This window comes from Lutra lutra, chromosome 1 (assembly GCF_902655055.1).
Source record: "Lutra lutra chromosome 1, mLutLut1.2, whole genome shotgun sequence".
In the NCBI taxonomy this organism is placed as follows: Eukaryota; Metazoa; Chordata; class Mammalia; order Carnivora; family Mustelidae; genus Lutra; species Lutra lutra.
In genome coordinates this window covers 73,511,893-73,533,064 of record NC_062278.1, presented here as the reverse complement: position 1 = coordinate 73,533,064, position 21,172 = coordinate 73,511,893, and the positions used below count along the sequence as shown (strand labels likewise).

Sequence of the window (21,172 nt, the reverse complement as noted above, 5' to 3'; positions counted from 1 at the left end):
CTAAACCAATCTTTAAAAAGAACAGATTTGGAGACCTTACACTTGCTAAACTCAAGACTTGCTGTAAACCTATAGTTATCAAGATGATGTGAAACTGGTATAGGATTTTTTTTTTTAAGATTTTGTTTATTTATTAGAGAGAGAGAGCAAGTTGGGGAAGGAGCAGAGGGAGAGGGACAAGTAGGCTCTGTAGCCAGCACAGAGGCCCACACAGGGCTCAATCCCAGGACACTGAGATCATGACCTGAGCCGAAATCAAGGGTTGGAGGCTTAACCCACGGAGCCACACAGGTGACTCTAGCATAGGATTAATAAACAGATCAGTCTAAAGAATGGGGAGTCCAAATATACAATCATACCTGGGTGGTAAATTAAGTTTTGACAAAGGTGCCAAAAGAATTCAAAGGCAATTAAGAAAATCTTTTCAACAAATGGTCTGGAACAACCAGATATCCATATGGGAATAATTAACTTCAAAGACTATCTAATACTATACACAAAAATTAAGGTAGATCATAAACTAAAATATATTAGCTAAATCTATAAAGCTTAAAACATAAGGACAGTATAATATCTTTATAATTCAGGTCTAAGCAAGGATTTTGTAGACAGAAATAAGAAGGCAATAACCATATAAGTAAAAGATGATAAATTAGACCTCATGAAAAGTAAAAAGTTCTGTCATCAAAAGATGTTTTAAAAAATGAACAGGTCACTCAAAGAAATATTTACAAACATGTGTCTGAGAGAAGACTGCTAGCCATTTTATATATATATATATATATAATTTTTTTAAAGATTTTATTTATTTATTTGACAGAGAGAGAGAGATCACAAGTAGGCAGAGAGGCAGGCAGAGAGAGGAGGAAGCAGCCTTACTGCCGAGCAGAGAGCCCGACGCGGGGCTCGATCCCACGACCCTGAGATCATGACCTGAGCCGAAGGCAGAGGTTTAACCCACTGAGCCACCCAGGCGCCCCTGCTAGCCATAATATATTTTAAGACCTCTTAAAACTTAATTAAAAGACAAAAAGAAATAAATTGAAGTGAGCAAAATATTTCAATAGATGTTTGGCAAAGGAAGAGATCCAAGTTCAATACTGAACATATGTACATATGTTCAGTATTGCTTTGTGGCAGGAACATGGCTATTAAAATCACAAAAAGATACCCACACATCTCATCAGAATGGTTAAAACAAACAAAAAATGAGTTAACAAATGACCTAACTGTTGGAGAGAATGTGGAGTAGTTGTAACTCTCATACATTATTGATGGGAATGCAATATGGTACAACGACACTGGAAAAAACTTTGGCAATTTTTTATGAAACTAAGCATATGTTTATTTTTTGACACAGTAATTCAATTCCTAAGTATTTATCTAAGAGAAGTGAAAGCATATGTCCACAAAAACACTTGACAAAAATGTTTATAGAGCTTTATTTGTAACAGCTAAAGCCTGGAAATAGCTTGGGGTTCCATGAGAGGACAATGGATCAAGAAATTGTCCTATATCCATACAGTGGAACACTTCATATTAATGAAAAGAATGAACTATTGGTACATACAACGGCATGGACTAATCTCAAAATAATCTGCTGAATGAAAAAAGCTCCATACTTAAAGTACATAGTGTATTGTTTCCATTCATAGAATCAATAAGGAGGCAGCAATTTTCTACAGTAAGAAAAAAAATCAGAACAGTTGTGATGCCTATAAAGGGTGGGGTAGGAATTTACTTGGAAGAGGCATGAGGAAGATTTCAGTGCTGAGGCTAATGTTCAATATCTTGATAATGGTCTAGGTTATGCAAGTATATATTTGTAAGAACTCATCACATGGTACACTTAAGATTTATACATTTTACCATGTGGGAATTTTACTTTTTAAGAAAAAAAAAGGAGCCCAATACAAATATCAGATAGTTAATCACAGGCATTCTGAAGTATCTAGTGGAAGTGTACTGGTGTTTTCAACTTACTATGAAATGCATTAAAAAATTAAGAACCTTTGATTGATGGGTAGAGGGATAGATGGATGGGTATATGGTGAAGCAACTGTAGTAAAATGATCATTATAAAGTGTAAATAATGGGTATATGGGTGTTTGCTGTAATGTATTTCATCTTTTCTGTATATTTGAAAATTTTTATAACTAAATATTGGGAAAAGCCAATGCATATCTCTTATTAGTTATTTTTTTGCAAAACCCATTTCACTGATCAAGTTGAACACAATCTTCGAGATAAATTTAATCAAAGAGAAAATGCAAATGAGATTTCATTTTTCTTATGATTTCCAAATCTTTAATGTTTCACTGATATATATATATATGCAACATTTGTTAACATTATTATTTATTTACTTTTATTTGTTATACAGTGGTGATTATTATATGTGATTATGGATTTATAATCACATTCATATGGACTCAGTGATAATATATGTTAGATGCCACTGAATGATAGTAGTTGGTGATTTTGAACATGTCAGTACTCCCATTGAAGCTGATTTTAAGTCACTGAATGCAGAGTTGGGAAGAGAGGCTCACGGTTGGTTCCTGTGAGCCAGTGCAAGAAGGCTCCAAAATACCTCTGTTCTGACCTCATCAAACAAGTTAGAGATTTTTATGGACCAAATTAGGCCCCTGCAAAATTCATGTTAAAGTCCTACCTCCCACCCTCAGCCCTGTGTAACTGTGCTTGGAGATAGGGCCTTTCGGAAGATAATTATGGTTAATGAAGCCAAAGGGGTGGAGCCCTAATCCAATAGGACTGGTATGTCCTTACAAAAAGAAAGAGATATGTGAGAGAGCTTTCTCTCTGCACATGTGCTCAGAAGAAAGCCCAGGTGAGGACAAAGGGAGAAGGCAGCCATCTGTGAGCCAGGAAGAAAGTTCTCACCAGAAACCGGCAGCTGAGAACACCAAGAACTAGACTCCAAAACTGCAAGAAAATAAGTTTCTGTTGCTTTTTTTTTTTTTTAAGATTTTATGTATTTATTTGACAGAGATCACAAGTAGGCAGAGAGGCAGGCAGAGAGAGAGAGAGAGAGGAGGAAGCAGGCACTCTGCTGAGCAGAGAGCCCGATGCAGAGCTCGATGCGGGGCTCGATCCCAGGACCCTGAGATCATGACCTGAGCCGAAGGCAGAGGTTTAAGCCACTGAGCCACCCAGGCACCCCAAGTTTCTGTTGCTTCATCCAGTCTGTGGTATTTTGTGATAGCAGCCCTGGCAGAGTAAAAGAGAAATCATGCTTTGTTACCTGATAGAATGCTCTAAGATTGGTATTACTATTTCCTCTTAAATTTTTTAAGTAGTCACAGGATTTTGACTGATGAGTTTGGATCCTGATCCTACCACTTTTGAAAATTACATAGTCTCATCTAGAAAAATCTTCCTCTTCTATAAGAAGATGGCCTTAATCACATTATCTTTCAAGAGACACTCTTATTTAATATGAGTGCCATATTCCAACTGTAGTTGGAATATACCTGTATCTATAGTTGACTAGATAATTAGCAGTACTTTTTTGTCAGCAGTACAAAAAGCAGTCCTTTTTGTCAAATGCTGTTGAAGAAGAGTTTATGCTAATAGTGATTGACTTTGTCTTATGCTAAGACATTAATTTAATCAGTGGCTCATTTTCTCTTTAGCTAAAACATTAGCTAAATCACGTTGAGAAAAATAAAACCCAGAAGCAGAAACTAATTGGAAACATTGCTTTTAGGTAATGAAGCACTTACACACCCATTTTGGGGATTCATTAAGTTTTATTTGGGGTTGGGCAAAGTTTTCACATAACTTACCTGAAAAACAAATAATTGGGATTAAAATATGTAATTGCCAAAGTCATGGAATATGGCAGGGGAGGGGACTTTGGCAATTCATTCCATTTCACCATACTTCATCAAAATGTTTTTAAATATTGGAACTCCAAAGATTAAAAAAAAATGAACAAGGTAATATTCTACTATTTAAAGAAGTCTGGTAGAGGAGAAACACATTTACACATCTTCCAGGTGATAAGGGCAATAGAAAGGAATCCATTCAAACCCTCCATCCCCCACCCCCTGCCCAACCAAGCTTACACACAAAACTCACAGGTGTCTGCATGTGGCCCTAATGCTTCATTCTCCTAGGTTATGCGACCCTACATTCCTAGTAAACAGACCCCAATTACAAAACATATTCTTCTTTAGGCTGACCACAATCCATATCCCAGACAAGCTCCTCAAGAAACCTGCCACCTCCTGCTATCCCTGGCCAAGAGTTGCCCCCCCCCCACTTCATAACTCTCCCTCCACTCCCATGGGGGCAACTGCAACCTTTTCACATCCTTCAAAACCCCTTAAAATGCCCAGCCTAACAGAAAACTTGAGGCAGCATTTCTCTAGAATGTCTGGCCCCTCTCCTTCCTTGGAGATTGAATAAACTCTGTCCTGCGTGTTGCTCCCTTCTTGGTGCAATTCTTTGTGTCCAGCATCACAGGTCACCCTAACAGCAATTAAGGATGTTTCTATCGGGTGCTGTAGGACCGCAGTGAGAGATCAATGCACTCTTTCTAGGTAGAACGCAGTTCAGAAATAGTGTTGTAGTTTTTCTCTCCCCCTATCTCTCAGCTTTTGTATTTTGAAGATAACTGCTAAAAAGGGTCAAATTATCCTTTCAGGAAACTAGAGGAAGTTATATCTGTCCCAAGTCCTGTGGTTTCCGCAAGGCCCAAAGAAGGCCATTCTAGGTAACTATAGAAAGAACCAGGGAGGGGCGCCTGGGTGGCTCAGTGGGTTAAAGCCTCTGCCTTTGGCTCAGGTCATGATTCCAGGGTCCTGGGATCGAGCCCCACATCGGGCTCTCTGCTCACCAGGGAGCCTGCTTCCCTTCTTCTCTCTCTCTCTCTCTCTGCCTGCCTCTCTGCCTATTTGTGATCTCTGTCAGTCAAATAAATAAATAAAATATTTAAAAAAAAAAAAAAAGAAAGAAAGAACCAGGGATGTACCTTCCTTTGGAGAACTCCAGAAGCATCATCATAGGTGGTAACACTTCAGCAATAAGTGAGCACACTCAGGGTCTATGAGTAGAATTCTCCGTAAAGAGAAAACTGATATCTGAGAGGTGAAGCTGTTTTACCAAAATGAAAAGAAATGAATCAGTCCCAAAGGTATCCAGGAACAATTTTGCTAGTTGATAAGTCTAAAGTTTATGACACCCATTATAAACATGAAGACTCTTTAAAAAGAGCTATCCAGAACTTCTCCAGAAGCAGGACCAGCTACATAATTCTGGGTCCAGGGAAAACCTGAAGTGCTAGGTCCCTTGTTAAAAAGTATGAAGAATTTCAGGAAGAAAACAGCAGACTCTAAACTACATGTGGTGTCCTGTGCATTTATACTTATTCTGGAGCTCTGGAAGCCCGTCCTGGCCAGTGTCACTTTAAATACTGAAGTAAGCTAAATAGTCCACATTTCTGTCTGGTATAGGAAATCACAGATGGTAATAAATGCAGATCTGAGTCCTGGCCCCATTGCTCATCAGCTTTTGGATTTGGGGCAAGTTTTTTTCAGTTTCCTCACTGAAATGTAGCCATGCAAATTATACTTCCATTGCAAGGTCCAGCATCTCATGAATTACACATGGGAATTTTATTCTGGTGAATTTACAGTTATTTAACTGCATGTATTATTAAGTAAGAATTATAAAAAGTATTGATTTTAAATCTTGCTAATAGTTTTACAACAAGAATTACAGAACTGAAACAATTTTTTGCTTTTCTTTTTTTTCCTCCCTTCTTGGCCATCAGTTTCATTCCTCATCCCAGTTGTGAGCTGCCAATCACAAGTGAAACTAACCATACAGATCATTTTAAGATCAGAACCATTTATTATTTAAACAAAAGTTATATATTTAGAATTAAAGAACATAATATCATGGACTTCATATATTCCACATATCATATTCATAGTAATCTTTCACCATTACTTTTGGTATTCATAGACAGATGATTTTAATGTACATAGTGTTTAGCAATTCTAAACATCCTTTCGCTTACCTTTTATCTGTCACTCCCCTATAAAATAACAGTACTGGTTCCTGCCTGTGGACCTCTCTCTGGGTAGGATGGCAACTTCCTAGCACTGTCTCCAGGTACTAGAAAGCTGGATTTTCTGGTACATCATTAAAAAACTGGCTCCGAGGCTCAAAGTATCTATTTCCTGAGCAAGATCACTGTTACGTTATCTCCATTAAATAGAGAGCAGCAGAGGGGTCAGTACCCAGACCCACTGTCCAACCCACCTCTCTAGGAAATTGCAAAAATGGAACACTCGTGCTGCTGCTGACACTCTGTGAATTCCCACATGCATTATGTGATGCTTGCTGCTGTGTGCCCCCAATCTTTACAAGATAACACTTAAGTCATTGTTGGATAAGAGAGGCAAGAATTATTCACCTCATTTTACCAATAAAAAACACAAAGTAATTGTTTCTCTCAAGGTGACAATCATGAACTCTCCCTAAACACCCACACCTATTTCCAATATGAACACTGAGATGTGGTTCATTCTGTATGTATCTATGCAAAGTCTTGAAGGATAATCTAAAATTAGGACCCACAGACAATTCATCTGTGCCTCACTTGGGTGTACCTCATATCTTTATGTGCTTGGTTTTGAAGCAATTCCCAGTTTCCGAAGTCATGCTCTAGATTTCTTCTAATCAAGATCCTTATTTTATTCCCTCACCTCTTGATTCACAAGCCATGTAAGAGAGATCTGAGTTTATTCATGTTGCTATAGCTTCATCAAGGACTGAAGTCCACAAAAACAAAACTTGGAAGCAAAATGTTTCAATGACCCTCTAATGGGAAACAGTTAACTGTCTGGAGTGGTTCGGGTGCGTTGTATGCATGGATAGATTTTTAAGGAACAGCTAAGGCCGCAGAACTCCCAGGAGTAACTGGTGAGAGAAATCTGGTAAGCAATTCTAAGTTGAAATCTTTAATGACTGTCAGAAATCAGAGAGGAAATATAAATGCCAAGTCCCCAGGGCAGAAGCAAGTGTTAAATGAGAGAAAGGATCAAAGGTCAGGAAACAGATGGAGATGGAATTTAAGAGTTAGCAAGCCAGGAACATAGGAATAGGGATGGTCTGAGATGACAACCAAAGTGTGTGTTTGGGGCTTATTATTACCTCTCGGTGGTGATGGTTGCACAACTCTCTGAATATACCAAAAACTATTGAACAGGACTCTTTGGAAGAGTGATTTTTATGGTATGTAAAATCTACCTAGATAAGTCTGTTTTTTAAAATGTATGTTGGGATACATTAAAAAATCAAGGAGAAAGTATGTGACAGGAACCGGTATACCTAAGCTCCTTAGATGTTAACACAAAATTTTTGTGGATATAGAGAACTGAAAATGAAATTGCATCTCCCAGCCTTGGCTTCCAGCATAATCACAAATGATGATATTATTAAGACACTATAGATCCAAGGGAGCACAAGGGAGCAGCGGAGGGATTATGTAGTTCTCTCCATCTGAAAAGCATGATGTTAGCACCCGCTGGTATGAGAAAGTGAGTTTATTTTCTAGTCTGAGGAATTCAGAGTTATCAGGAATATCAAAGGCATATTCCAAAAAATTATATTTTTCTGAATTTAATGATAAGATTTACATGAAGTGCTTTCTTTAAATCATCTAAAATGGTTTTGTTCTACAGCTAATTTTAAAGACATGTGAGATGTAGTTGACAATACATTCTGATTTTTTTTCCTTACCAGTATGAAGCTCAGTCATGACTCAATTTACTCAAGGCAATCATTTAAGCAAATTATTAAGGACTTGGCTCAGGCCTAGCAGAGCACAGATATATATTAAAATGTAAAATAAACATGTAATGGATATTACTAGACCATGTCCAGCTCATAGCTAATTTTGTGGTAGATTGTATCATAGTTGCATGTCCAAGAACATTCTAAGTTTGTTGAAAATCTCTGCAAGGTAAAGGAACAGGAATGTGTAAACACGGTTAAATAAAACAATGGTTTTAACCTCTTATTTGGATTTGTACCAAAGTAATGGAGGAAAAAATTACCACCAACTGACATACAAACATTTAACTTAACAAATATGTCTTCAGTGTATTGTTAATTTGTTTTCAGTGTATCGTTGATCTGTTCTCAGAACATTTTCAAATGTTCTTGGATCTTAATATAATTGAAAAGAGGTGAAAATCAGAAAAATGGAACAGTATGTCCTTGACCACAATGCCTATGCTACTTTCCATTCAAGAAATCTAGTAAAAGATACCAGCATTTGTCCATTCAAGATATGCATTGAATCCAACCATGTGCCAGCCACTGTGCCGAGAACAAGGATTCTATGGGTGCCAACTTGGACACAGTCTGCCTGTGAGCCTGCAAACCTAATTGTATTTACTGTGTGGAGGATGATGATAAGGAGAGGCACTGGAGAATCCATAAAAAGTATTTAAACTAATGAGATGAAGGAAGACTAGCAAAGAGAAGGGTTAGAAAGGCTTTTGGAATAAGGCCTGAACCAAGTCTTATATAGGAGTTGCCCAGGTAAACAAAAGAAATAGAAGATGGATGAGTAGAAGAAGATCCAGAAAAAGGAGATGATGTGAAAGGAGGAAGAGGAATGACAAATAGCACAGTATATGAGGAGTTTGCTAGCAATGGGTTCTGATGAACACAGCAGTGAAAGTGATGGGAGAAGGGATGACAGAGAGGCCTTCTAGGAGGAGGTTGGCCATTATTCTGCATGTGTGAGTGAGGCACTGAAGGATTTACACAGGGGACTAATGTGGTTTGAAATGTATTTTGGTTACATAATTAGGACTATGTATACAGTGGAGATGGTTTGAATACCTTTGTGGTATTAAAGGGGAAAAAAGAAAAAAGTCACTTGAAAGGCAAGATCTACACACATAGAGCAACTGCTTAGAAGTGAGTTAGTGGGGGTGCCCGGGTGGCTCAGTCAGTTGAGCATTCAACTCTGGATTTTGGCTCAGATCATTATCTCAGGGTCGTGGGATTGAGCTCCACATCAGGCTCCATGCTCAGCATGGAGTCTGCTGGACATTCTCTATCCCTCTGCCCCTCCCCTCACTTGCTCTCTCGAAATAGATTTAAATAAATAAATAAATAAATAAATAAATAAGTTCATGGAAGATAAAGATGTTTCAAGGAAAACTGATTTCTCGCTAAGTGCATTATAGTGCCACCGTGTCAAAAAAGGGAATGTACCAAAAACATGCCTGAAGTAATACCAATTTTATTTTGAATCTGTTGAGTTTGAGATACCACTTTCAGGCCCAGATGGATATGTTGAGGAAGCGACAGGATATGTGAATCTATAGCTAAGGACAGAATTCTCTGTGCGATCAAGAGGTTTGGGAATTTCAATACATGGGTAGTCATCGAAAACAATTAAAAGGTGAGATTATCCAATAAGGATTTGTCCAGTAACATACCCAGTAACATGTCCTAGTAACATACCCAGTAACATGGACATTTAGGGGTTATGTGGAAAAAAAAGTTGTGAAAGAGGTAAAGAACTACAGAAGTATGAGAACCAGGAGGGTGTGATGTCAGGGAGTAGAGAGCCATGAAAGGTCAGTAAATAAAGACTTAATTGTTTCCATTGAATTTGGAAATACAGAGGTCATTGGTGAACTGTGCCAGAATCATTTCCATGGAGAATTAAGAAAGTAAGCCAGATTGCAAGCAGTTGAGAAATAAATGGAAAATAAGATAGAAATGCTTTTCCGTTGAGGAGAGAAGAGAAGAATCTCCGTGGTGTATGGGAGAAATGGAAAAAAGAGATTACTTTTTTTGGATCAGGGGGATAAGCCCAAACTGTGGCTAAGCAGAAATAAAAATAAAGAAGTTAAAGATACCAGCATGGTCATTTCAAAACGATGGGAGCAGACAGAAGAGAAAGGAGGTAAAAGGAAGATAGATGGTGTCTGGTGCATGTTCTCAATCCAAAAAGGAAATATATATAGGCCTGGGGTCCAGACGTTGACACAGTATATCGGCACAGGTTGGTTAATTGAAATGCAGTCAACCAGACCAGGCTGCCACATCTGAATTTCACATATTTCCAGCCTGGATTTATTTGTTTTGTGTGTGGTAAATACACCCTTGAAATTAAGAATGACTTGAATTGCTCCTCTGTCCTTCATTTGTATGTGTTTTTTAAGTGTGTGTTTTCATGTGACAGACCAGTTCCCTCTCTTCTCTGTTGTTTCTATCTTTATAATATATATGGATCATTTTCACAATCAGAAAAACATTGAAAATATTTCCTATATGAACCTAACAAGAATCAATGGACTGGAGACATAGAAGTTCAAAAAAAAATCTAAGTTCAGTGGGTTAGAATGGGAATGGACAGTTTCTCTCTTGTAATATTGGAAGGCTTTAAATCCACAGATAACATACACTTAAACAGAAATATATACACAAACATTGAAAGCAAACAAGTTCTACATATTCACTGGAAGTAACCAGACATTTTTAAATGCTCTATTATTTTGTATTATTTATTTTTAGAGGCTATAAACAAACCCACTTTTGGTAGTCTAATGTCCCCCAGATTTAAAACTCATCACAGTGTAATTATGATAGGAAGAAATATATTATGGGGACTGAACAGCAGCAGAGTAGAAAATAGATTAACAAACTTTTAATAGTTGTCATATCTTTATGAGTACATACAAGTGAGTTGCACAAATAACTTTGATTCTGAAGGCTAAGAGACATGGTCTACAAAATCATTTTTTATCGAGTCATGTAAAAAGATATTCAATAGCTTATAACTATAAACTCTTAAATTACATATCCAACATGTTCCCTGGCTATTCTTGAGCATTTAGTTTTTTCCTCATATAATTGAAGATCATTTTAGCCAGTTTTTTTAAATTTAGGACTTTTGTATTTAATTAATGTCTGAATCTTGAATGTATTGATTTTTAAAATCTTGAGTGTTTCCACTCAAAAGCATTGTTTACTCATTTCCTTTATTTTATAACAACCACTGAAATTACAACTTCAGTGATAAGTCACTGAAGAAGATTGAGTCTTCTTCATGAAGGCTCCATCCATTTCTTGTTAAGTTTATCCTTAAATTCCAAAGTTGTCTCTATTGTGCATGGAATTTCATTTTTTTAAAACTCTTTCTTTCCCTAGGATTGATAAAGATAATATGGCTTGGGAGAGGCAGAAAATAAATGTAATAAATGCATTCATAAATACAATAATTTAAAATAAGTATATTGCATAGTATTGGAGAAAGACAGAGAGTATAATAATTGCAAAGATCCTGGAGCAGGAGTGTGACTCTGACATTTAAGGGTCAGAAAGAGGCTAGCGTGACTGGAGTGAAAGCAAGTGAGAGAGAGGAATGGGAGATGAGAACACAGTTGCTGGATCATACGGGTCATGTGAGGTCTATGGCTTCTACTCTGAGAAGACTGCTAGAATACAAGCAAGCAGGTCAACCTCTCTTTCCTGAAGCACCTCAAGTAAACCTCTTGATGACCCATTCTCTTCCTATTTTCCTCCACACGAAGCAGGAGGGATCTGTGCATGATTCAGTTTCTTCGTGGCTTTACTAAATGAACCCCGCTTCAGGGACTCATGCAGTGCAAGAGTTATGATTGTGCGTTAGCGGTCCACACCGTGGCCACCATGGAACACAGTGCCTCACTGGCACACAGACATCCGCAGACATTAGCATCCGCTGGACTCAGGAGGAATAGACCCAGAGGATTTGGTGGTAGAGGGAAGAGAGCTCTTTGCCAGTCATCACCCTCCCAGAATCTCCTGCTTCGGAATCCAAAACTAGATTCATCTTGGTCCAATTCCACATTGCCTCTTCATTCTCATCTTCCCATATTTCACGGAAAATAATAAAATTTAAAAAGTGACAAGTTAACATGAAGTTATATCTATGTCCCAATACATACAATTTATTATAAGTATTTATTTGATTTCTTACAATGACTTTTGTGTAACAGATGATATTGTTCACCAAACCATACTTTATTGTAAGCAACAGACAGAAAGTCTGAGCAGTACAACAGGACTGTAGTTGGACTCTTCACAGAACTATCTACAACTGTGGAATCATTCTTGCTTGAAATGAGTATGAATATAATTAAAACAACTAATATCTTTTAAGCTCTTATTATTTGTTATAGATTATGCTAAATCCTTTATGCATATGATTCCTCCAAACAAGCCAGTGTGGGAAGCATTACTGGTATGTCCCTATTTACAAAGCTAATCTAACTTAAAGGACACCCAGCATTTGCAAAGACCTAAAGCTGTATTACAAAATCCTCAGTTCTGGGGCACCTGGGTGGCTCAGTGGGTTGGGCCTCTGCCTTCGGCTCGGGTCATGATCCCGGGGTCCTGGGATCGAGCCCCACAGCGGGCTCTCTGCTCAGCAGGGAGTCTGCCTCCACCTCTCTCTCTGCCTGCCTCTCTGCCTACTTGTGATCTCTGTCAAATAAATAAATAAAATCTTTTAAAAAAAAATCCTCAGTTCCACTTAACCTGTTGAGACAGGGAAGCAGAGCAGTTCAAGACTTGTTTCGGCGAGCATCACACAGCTTTCAACAGAGAGCAGTGTGCAGGCACAGCTGTCTGCTCTAATCTCTGCCAGGATGCTGCAGGCCAAGAATTACATGTTTAGCTCAAGGGCACTCTGTCTTGGAGATGCAGTTCTAAATTGAGCACATTAGCTGAGCCTCTGCTTTTCAGTCTGTCTCCTGAACCTGGAAGGGTATTACTTTGGGGGAAAAAAAAAATGATAAAGAGCAAGAGAGTAAACGTGCTATACTCAGCTTCTCAAATGTGAAAAAACATGATTGGTGTAATATACTATCATCTTTATCATCAGCAACAGCATTATTATAATCATCATTATAAGTATTTGTAGACAAACACTTTCCATGTTCAAAGTGTTGGATATGCACTCTTGCACTAAAAAGTGAACCACTCTAGTCTTTCCTTCTTGGGTTAAACTGCTTGGGGCTGGGTAGGAGCCATGCAGTCTGGAATCTTCTGTACAATGTGCTGGCCAGGTTCCCTTTGTAAAGTGTTCAAGCTTCTGGAGAGCTGTAATGACTAGAAAGTGATACATTAAATGAAAATCGTTTGTCCCCCTATTCCTTGTTTTTAGCTCTAACACACTGAGATGCAAAATTACTTTTACATCGTTCAAATACTTCAAAACTACCAGCCCACACTTCCCTCTTCCTAAATCCTTATTTTTCTGGACTAAATATTTCCAGTTTTAGTTGCTTTTCAAATGAAGCTATAACCAGCTGAACTCTCACTCTTCTTTAAGACACCTTCAGTTCTGCAACTCTATTTGACACGAGGCCCCAGGCACTAAATGATATTTCAGATGTGTTCCTCGCATTGCAGAAAACAGTAAAACTCTGTGTGACCTTCCTTGCTTGGACACTGGACATCTGCTAATGTAGATTAAATTCCCATCCACCCACTTGAGATGACTGAATCATACTGAGCACAGAGTCTACCGAATCATTTAGATTTTTGCTTATTTTGCATAAATGTTGGTGGCTTACAAATTGGGTTTAGTTTGTTTGTTTCTAAATGGATGTCACATGATATAGTAAAAAGGGCACTGGACTTGAAGTCAGAGTATTTGGACTGAATCCCTACAACAAGATTCGTGAACTCATTCAATGATATACAATAAACTCATAAAATTACTTTTTTACCGCTCAATTTGTTTTCTCATATTTATATTGAGCTTGATAAATATTGAAGATAGAGTATATGGGGCGCCTGGGTGGCTCAGTGGGTTAAAGCCTCTGCCTTTGGCTCAGGTCATGATCCCAGGGTCCTGGGATCGAGCCCCGTATCGGGCTCTCTGCTTGGCGGGGAGCCTGCTTCCTCCTCTCTCTCTCTGCTTGCCTCTCTGCCTACTTGTGATTTCTCTCTGTCAAATAAATAAATAAAATCTTTAAAAAAAATAAAAAATAAAATAAAATAAAAGAAGATAAAGTATACAAAAGGAGTTTGTAAAGATCTGTGTGGGGGCACCTAGGTGGCTCAGTTGTTTAAGCATCTGCCTTTGGCTCAGGGTCTGATCCTGGAATCCTGGGATCGAGTCCTGCAAAGTTGGGCTCCCTCATCAATGGGGAGCCTCCTTCTCTCTCTCCTTCTGCCACTCCCTCTGCTTGTGCTCTCTCTCTCTCTCCACTAAATAAATAAAACTTTTTTTTTAAAGGCCTTGTGATTATTATTGCTTTTTAAAAACTTAGTATGAGAGGCTTTTCATTTATTCCTTTTCATTCCTTCATGTGATTTTTGCCCAACTGTTTTATTGCTGAAAGACTTTTGACAAGAAATGGGGTCAGCAATTATATTACAGATATATAAAACAAAATAGTAGCAACTGGTATTTTGCTTATAAAGAAGTAAAATTGGTTTTTTATAAACTGTAATGATATTTATTTCAACCTCAGTTGGGGAAGAGAACAATTTTTCTGATTTGGGGGTAAGATGAGTGGCTGACTTTTTAAACAGAAATGCTTCAAAGTCAGTTAATGTTTCTTAAACAAAGATGGGGAGAAGGAAGACGGGGTGATGCTCTTAGTTTGCTAGTTACTTCAAGTCAGGATAATTAGACTCCCTTAAGGTCTCAGCACATTGTAGTTGTGTTCGAAGGGCTGCCGTTCTTCTTACCAGTACATTTTGTTTATCATAGCAAAACCAAGTTGTTTTGGGAACAACTCCCAGGTAGGGACTTGTTGAGGGTGCTAACTCCAATGGCTACCACTATGATTGGCATGGGCCAAAATGAGTGCTTTTCTAATGTTCATGGAAGGCTGTGACACTGCCGACCCCCCTCCCTGCATTGCCATAAGCCCAGCAGCAGAGTAATGAAAGCAGATGTGTAGGCTTAAGTGCCCAAGGTAGAAAAGAAAACCAGATTATGGTTTTTTTTTTTTTAAGATTTTATTTATTTATTCGACAGACAGAGATCACAAGTAGGCAGAGAGGCAGGCAGAGAGAGAGAGAGAGGAGGAAGCAGGCTCCCTGCTGAGCAGAGAGCCCGATGTGGGGCTCGATCCCAGGACCCTGGGATCATGACCTGAGCCAAAGCAGAGGCTGTAACCCACTGAGACACCCAGGCGCCCCTGAATTGTCATTCTTTTGACCAGAGGACAAAAAAAAAAAAGTAAAGGTCTGCAGTTTCAGTGTTAAAAGCAAAATATATGTAATTGCATTGGTTTAGTAGGAGTCTCACCTTCATGCTTTTCAACACCGAGTGTAAGAACTGCGGTATTTCCCAGATTCCTTCATCCAGAGATAAACGCCTACAGTTTACTCCCTAAGTGTTAACAGCTTTTGCAGATGTTCATGAAAATGTTTCATCATCTCTACCTACCTTTTAAATAGGAAACATGTAAGTTTTTCTGTAGAAAAGTAGACCCAAAATTAATGAAATTTTTATCTTTTTTACATAAAAAGTAAAATCTTCAAAGTGTTGATTTTGTGAGATTTTCTTAAAAACTTCTTTTGGTCCCTTATTTTCCCCCTTTCAGAACTGAGGCCAAATTTTTATTGCTTTTTGATTAGTTTTTCACATATTTCTTCTGGTTTTTGTTCTAGATTTTTGATATGCACTTCATGTACTAGAAGATTCAACCTGACTGAGACATATTTTCTTTTTTAATTTCTATAAACCCTTCTCTTTAACTTGGTACCTAATTCTCTACATCCAAATTAAGAAGAAGCAGTGTTTGCATCACTCAGTTTTGTTACCGTAATGTCTCCTGATCTATCCCTGAGGGAGATAAAGATTTATATTCATAAAGGGTATCTTCACATAATTTAGATTCTGCCTATTAATGTCCAGCAATTTGTTCGTCATAAAGTAAACATAAGTATTGTGAATCCAAATATTTCCCTTAATGAAAACAATAAAAAAAATCACCATGTGTTCATTCTAGGATGATGGTGTTCATTTTTCTTGGGTTGACACGCAGGGGCCACTCACCTTACTTCCTTCAAGGCCCGCTGTGACTGTGTTTCTGACCATCTTCATGACTTACCAACATTTCCCTAGACATCAGAGTGGTTTAGTGGTTCTGTGTCCCTAGACATCAGAGTGGTTTAGATCACGGTTAGTGGTTCCCTGCCTGAAGCATTGCTTTTGTACGTCATACTTGTTTGGTTAGTTGTTTTTGTACAGGATATTCCAGTTCTCTGGATCTGTCCTAAAATAGAGCAATCAAAATTTGTTCACTAAGTTCTTAAGATTTTTTTTTAGAATTCAACAAGTGGGGTCATAACAAATTTTACTTCTTTTACCAAAATGTTCTTTTAGCATAACTGCCTTTTAGTTGTTCTATCATTGTGTTTAATTGACACATCCTAATTATTCATACCTCAGAATTAATCTCATTTTCTCTTACCTCTCTCTTCACTGTGTCCTACTGTTCCATTGGCTGAAATTTCTCTTGGTACTATTCAATGAGTCAAAAATTTATGGTTATTTGGGCGCCTGGGTGGCTCAGTGGGTTAAGCCGCTGCCTTCGGCTCAGGTCATGATCTCGGGGTCCTGGGATCGAGTCCCGCATCGGGCTCTCTGCTCGGCAGGGAGCCTGCTTCCCTCTCTCTCTCTCTCTGCCTGCCTCTCCGTCTACTTGTGATCTCTCTCTGTCAAATAAATAAATAAAATCTTAAAAAAAAAAAAAAAATTTATGGTTATCTGCAAACCTTTCATTTTTGTTTTTGTTTCCTAGGAGATAGAGAACTCTTTGATTAAAAAGGTAGAGAATTCTTTCATTTTCTTATAGGTGGACAGATACACTGTTTCCAAACAGCCTAGGAGAGGAACATATCCAAAGTATATAGCAAGGAATGTTTTAATGTACTGTCCCACTGGGAGAAAATATTGTTTTGCAAATTTGGCAGACATGTTTTATCCTATCAGCTCAGAAATGATGGCCAGGTAATCTGAAAAAGTAAAACAAAGAATTAATCAAACCAGGAAGCTAGGAAGAGCTAAAAGAGAAGTGTTCTCAGTGTTGCTAGAAAGTCTCATTTGAATTGCTATTAAACTGTGAAATGTTCAGCAAGTACTTATTAACTGGCTACTGTGCTGGGACTGTACTGATTCTTAGAGATTCAGAAGTAAAGAAACTGTACTGATGGACTTGCACTCTTACCTCTTTAAATCATCGAAAGATGCTTTGATATAGGAGGGTTGAAATTAATATGTTAATAATAAGGACAAAGATTTAATGGTTTGTCATAGATCAAACTGAAACTTAAATACCTGTATCCCTTTTTTTTTGGTGCCCCCCCAAACTATAATAATGTAATTTGTTGTAATTTTTAAAAATGTATTGTCAAGATAGTAAATGAAATTTAAAGCAGGAAAAAGCATTTTTAACTGATGCAATTCAGATTCTGTTCTTTTTAGCTTGAATAATTTACAGTTTGAATTAATATAACTTGGTGGCTTATTTCATAAACTCTTCCCCAAGCAAGAAACTGAGACATTTTAGCAATGGGTGACCCTCCTTACTTCCTTACTTGGATTCATTCCTTTGTTCTGCAAATAATTTAGTGCTATTTATGTGTCAAGCACTACACTTGGCTCTGCTCAGACTTTTTCCAAATTAATGAGAGAATCAGCACAGATGTTCTGCAGCCCAGCTGCATATTCTGCATATTCTTTCCACTAAAACTTCCACTAAAACTTGTTTTCATCTTCTGGTACATCTGACAGGTACACTCTGTACGAATTAAACTGAAAGTCACGAAGTCTTTTGGCTCTACATTTATGAGGCTATAGTGTTCCTCCTTCTGTGGTGTTGTTCAACCTACTTCTCATGCATTAAAAAATCTTAATTCTTTGGCCTAACATGCATGTTTTATCTCCACTCCACTGTAATATAATAGACTACTCTTTCCAAAGTTTTTCATATGCAATCCAATGAACACATCAATGTACTAACTTAATAAGACTTGCTTCTTCAAATTGTATTGTAGATTTTCATTTATATTGAAACACTTTGCAACTATATACTCTTTGCCACTGTAGACACTTAGCAACTATATACTCCTGGACAAACATTATTTAGGCTACCTTGAGTCACATCGCTTCTCAGTTCCTTGTCCTTCTTCTGCCCTTCTCTACCAGAAAGTGTAGTAGGATTGAGGTATTGTTAGAAAATGAAAGATAACAGTAATCTCAATTCTTTAATTTTTTTTCTTTTACAGGTCAAGGATTTCTCTTTTATTTTTTTCTTTTTATTTGTAGATATGGTATATTTACCTAATCCCTGAAGCTTTGTAGAGAGGTGGAAAAGTATTAATATGGAAGAGATGTGAAACTAGGAACTGATAATGAGAGTGAATAGCATCCCACAATAGAGGTGTGGTGGGAGCAAGTGGTGGCTAGTTAGGAAGCAGGCAGTAATGATTGCATTATTGGGATCACAAGGCAAATTTTTATCACCTGTACCCAACCCAGAGTCTCTTTTGCCCGTGCTTTCCTAAGTGTAAGACAGAGATCACATTTCTGAATCGGTTTTGTTATTCCTTTTTTTAAAAACATTCAAAAAATGGGGGTGCCTGGGTGGCTCAGAGGGTTAAGCCTCTGCCTTCGGCTCAGGTCATGATCTCAGGGTCCTGGGATTGAGCCCTGCATCGGGCTCTCTGCTCAGCAGGGAGCCTGCTTCCCCCACCCCCCCCCCCCGCCCGCCTCTCTGCCTACTTGTGATCTCTCTCTGTGTCAAATAAATATAAATAAAATCCTTTAAACATTCAAAAAATGTTTCTTTTTTAAATTTAAGTTTGATGCTTTCAAATGGAAGGGTTATTCCACTATTTGTCCCTTACCTTGATTCCCAAGGAACCCATACAGATTGTTCAGGATAGATATCTGTTGAATGAAATGATAACACAGTAACAATTTGATGTGTGCTTCTTTTGTTTCATTAGAGCGCTAAAGGCTGAATTTATTAGCTTTCCAAATTATGTACAAATATGGGCTTATTTTCTTCACCGTATAAATTCAACTTCAAAACTTATGCCACGTTTTTAGTTTTCTGATTCTAGATTCTACCTTCTTGCAAAACACCCTGCAGAGTCAGTTGAAATTATGGCATCTTTTATAATTGTATCATGTGCATTGCTATGTATAACCATGATAACATTTCAGAATACAGCTGGTTGAAATATATATCAAATTTAAAACATCACATATTCACACCATAGACCATAATCACAAAAGAAATCTGCAGGATATAATATCACTGTGAGAATTTCAATGCTGATAATTTGTTTTATGTTAAGCAGGAATCACAGACCTAAATATAAATGGAAAAGAATATAAAACTCCTTGAATAAAACCTAGGGAGAAACCTAGATGACTTAGGGTATGGTGATGTCCTTCTAGATACAAGATCAAAAACATTCCATGAAGAAATTGTTGATAAGCCAAGTTTCCTTAAATTAAAAACTTCTGCTCTGTGAAAGACATTGTTAAGAGAATGAGAAGGCAAGCAAAATATGGGGAGAAAATACTTGAAAAAGACTTTTGATAAAGAATTGTTATGTAAAGTATACAAAGAACTCTTAAAATTCAACAATATAAAAAATAACCGAATTTTAAAATGCGCCACAGACGGTAACAGACACCTCACCTAAAAAAGAAAGACAGATGGCAAATAAGCACATGAAAAGATGTTCCACATCATATGCCATCAGAGAAATGCAAATTAAAACAATAAGATACCACCACATTCTGGAATGGCCAAAACCCAGGACACAAACAACAAAATTTTTTTTTTAAAGATTTTATCTATTTATTTGACAGACAGAGATCACAAGTAGGCAGAGCTACAGGCAGAGAGAAGAGGGGAAGCAGGCTCCCTGCTGAGCAGAGAGCCTGATGCGGGGCTCGATCCCAGGACCCTGAGATCATGACCTGAGCTGAAAGCAGAGGCTTAACCCACTGAGCCACCCAGGCGCCCCCCCCCCCCCCCGCTTTTTTTAAACAAACAGCAAATTCTTGGCAAAGATGAAGAGCAACAAGAACTGTCATACATTGTTGATGGGGATGGAAACAAGTACAGACACTTCAGAAGACAGTTTGTTGGTTTCTTATGAAACTAGACATAGTCTTAGAACCCAGGACATGGGCTCCTTGGTATTTGCACAAATGAGTCAAAAAATTATGTACTTACAACAACCTGCACCTGGATGTTAATAGCAGTTTTATTCAGAATTGCCAAAACTTGGAAGCAACCAAGATGCTCTTCAGTAGGTAAATAAACAAACTGTGATGCATCGAGACAATGAAATTATTCGATGATGAAAAGAAAAGAGTTGTCAAGCCATAAAAAGACATGGAGGAATCCTGAATGCCTACTAGTAAGTGACAGAAGCCAATCTGAAAAAGCGACATACTACATGATTTTAACTCTGTAACATTCTAGAAAAGGAAAAACTATGGGGGACAGTAAAAACATGAGTAGTTGCCTAGGACAGGGTACGGGGCAAAGGGGGATAAGAATAAACATAGTAGAGAGGATTTTTAGGGCAGTAAAAATATATCATAATGATAGACACATGTCAATATACATTTATCCAAACTCAACAGTGTACACCACGAGTGACCCTAAAGTAACCCATGAATCTGGGATATTATAATGTGCAAGTGTAGGTTCATCCTTGGTAAAAAAAAAAAAAAAAAAAAAAAAAAAAAGTACCATTCTGGTGAGTGATATTGAAAGTGGGAAACCTGGGCGCCTGGGTGGCTCAGTGGTTTAAGCCGCTGCCTTCGGCTCAGGTCATGATCTCAGGGTCCTGGGATCGAGTACCGCATCGGGCTCTCTGCTCAGCAGGGAGCCTGCTTCCCTCTCTCTCTCTCTCTCTCTGCCTGCCTCTCCGTCTACTTGTGATCTCTCTCTGTCAAATAAATAAATAAAATCTTTAAAAAAAAAAAAAGTGGGAAACCTACGCATGTGTGGCTTCAGAGAAAATACAAGGAATATCTGTACCTCCCTCTCAATTTTGTTCTAAACCTAAAACTGCTCTTAAAAAAAAAAAAGTCTTATTTCTCAAAAGAGGTATGCAGCTTACC

General features: G+C 37.9%; 1 protein-coding gene and 1 long non-coding RNA gene across 4 annotated transcripts in view; one reads left to right on the top strand and one right to left on the bottom strand.

Annotated features, from left to right (window-relative positions):
* The window catches only part of PLSCR4 (phospholipid scramblase 4), a 148,390-nt gene that overhangs the window by 73,664 nt on the left and 53,554 nt on the right, over nucleotides 1-21,172 (top strand). The window lies entirely within an intron of this gene.
* The window catches only part of LOC125098418 (uncharacterized), a 35,665-nt gene that overhangs the window by 6,739 nt on the left and 7,754 nt on the right, over nucleotides 1-21,172 (bottom strand). Inside the window, exons 2-3 of one of the 2 annotated variants that reach the window (XR_007126820.1) lie at nucleotides 18,925-18,967; nucleotides 5,000-5,121 (exon numbers count right to left, since the gene is read on the bottom strand). This is a non-coding gene — a long non-coding RNA (uncharacterized LOC125098418). The remainder of the gene's footprint in view (nucleotides 1-4,999; nucleotides 5,122-18,924; nucleotides 18,968-21,172) is intronic. The other variant, XR_007126822.1, reaches the window with a different exon arrangement.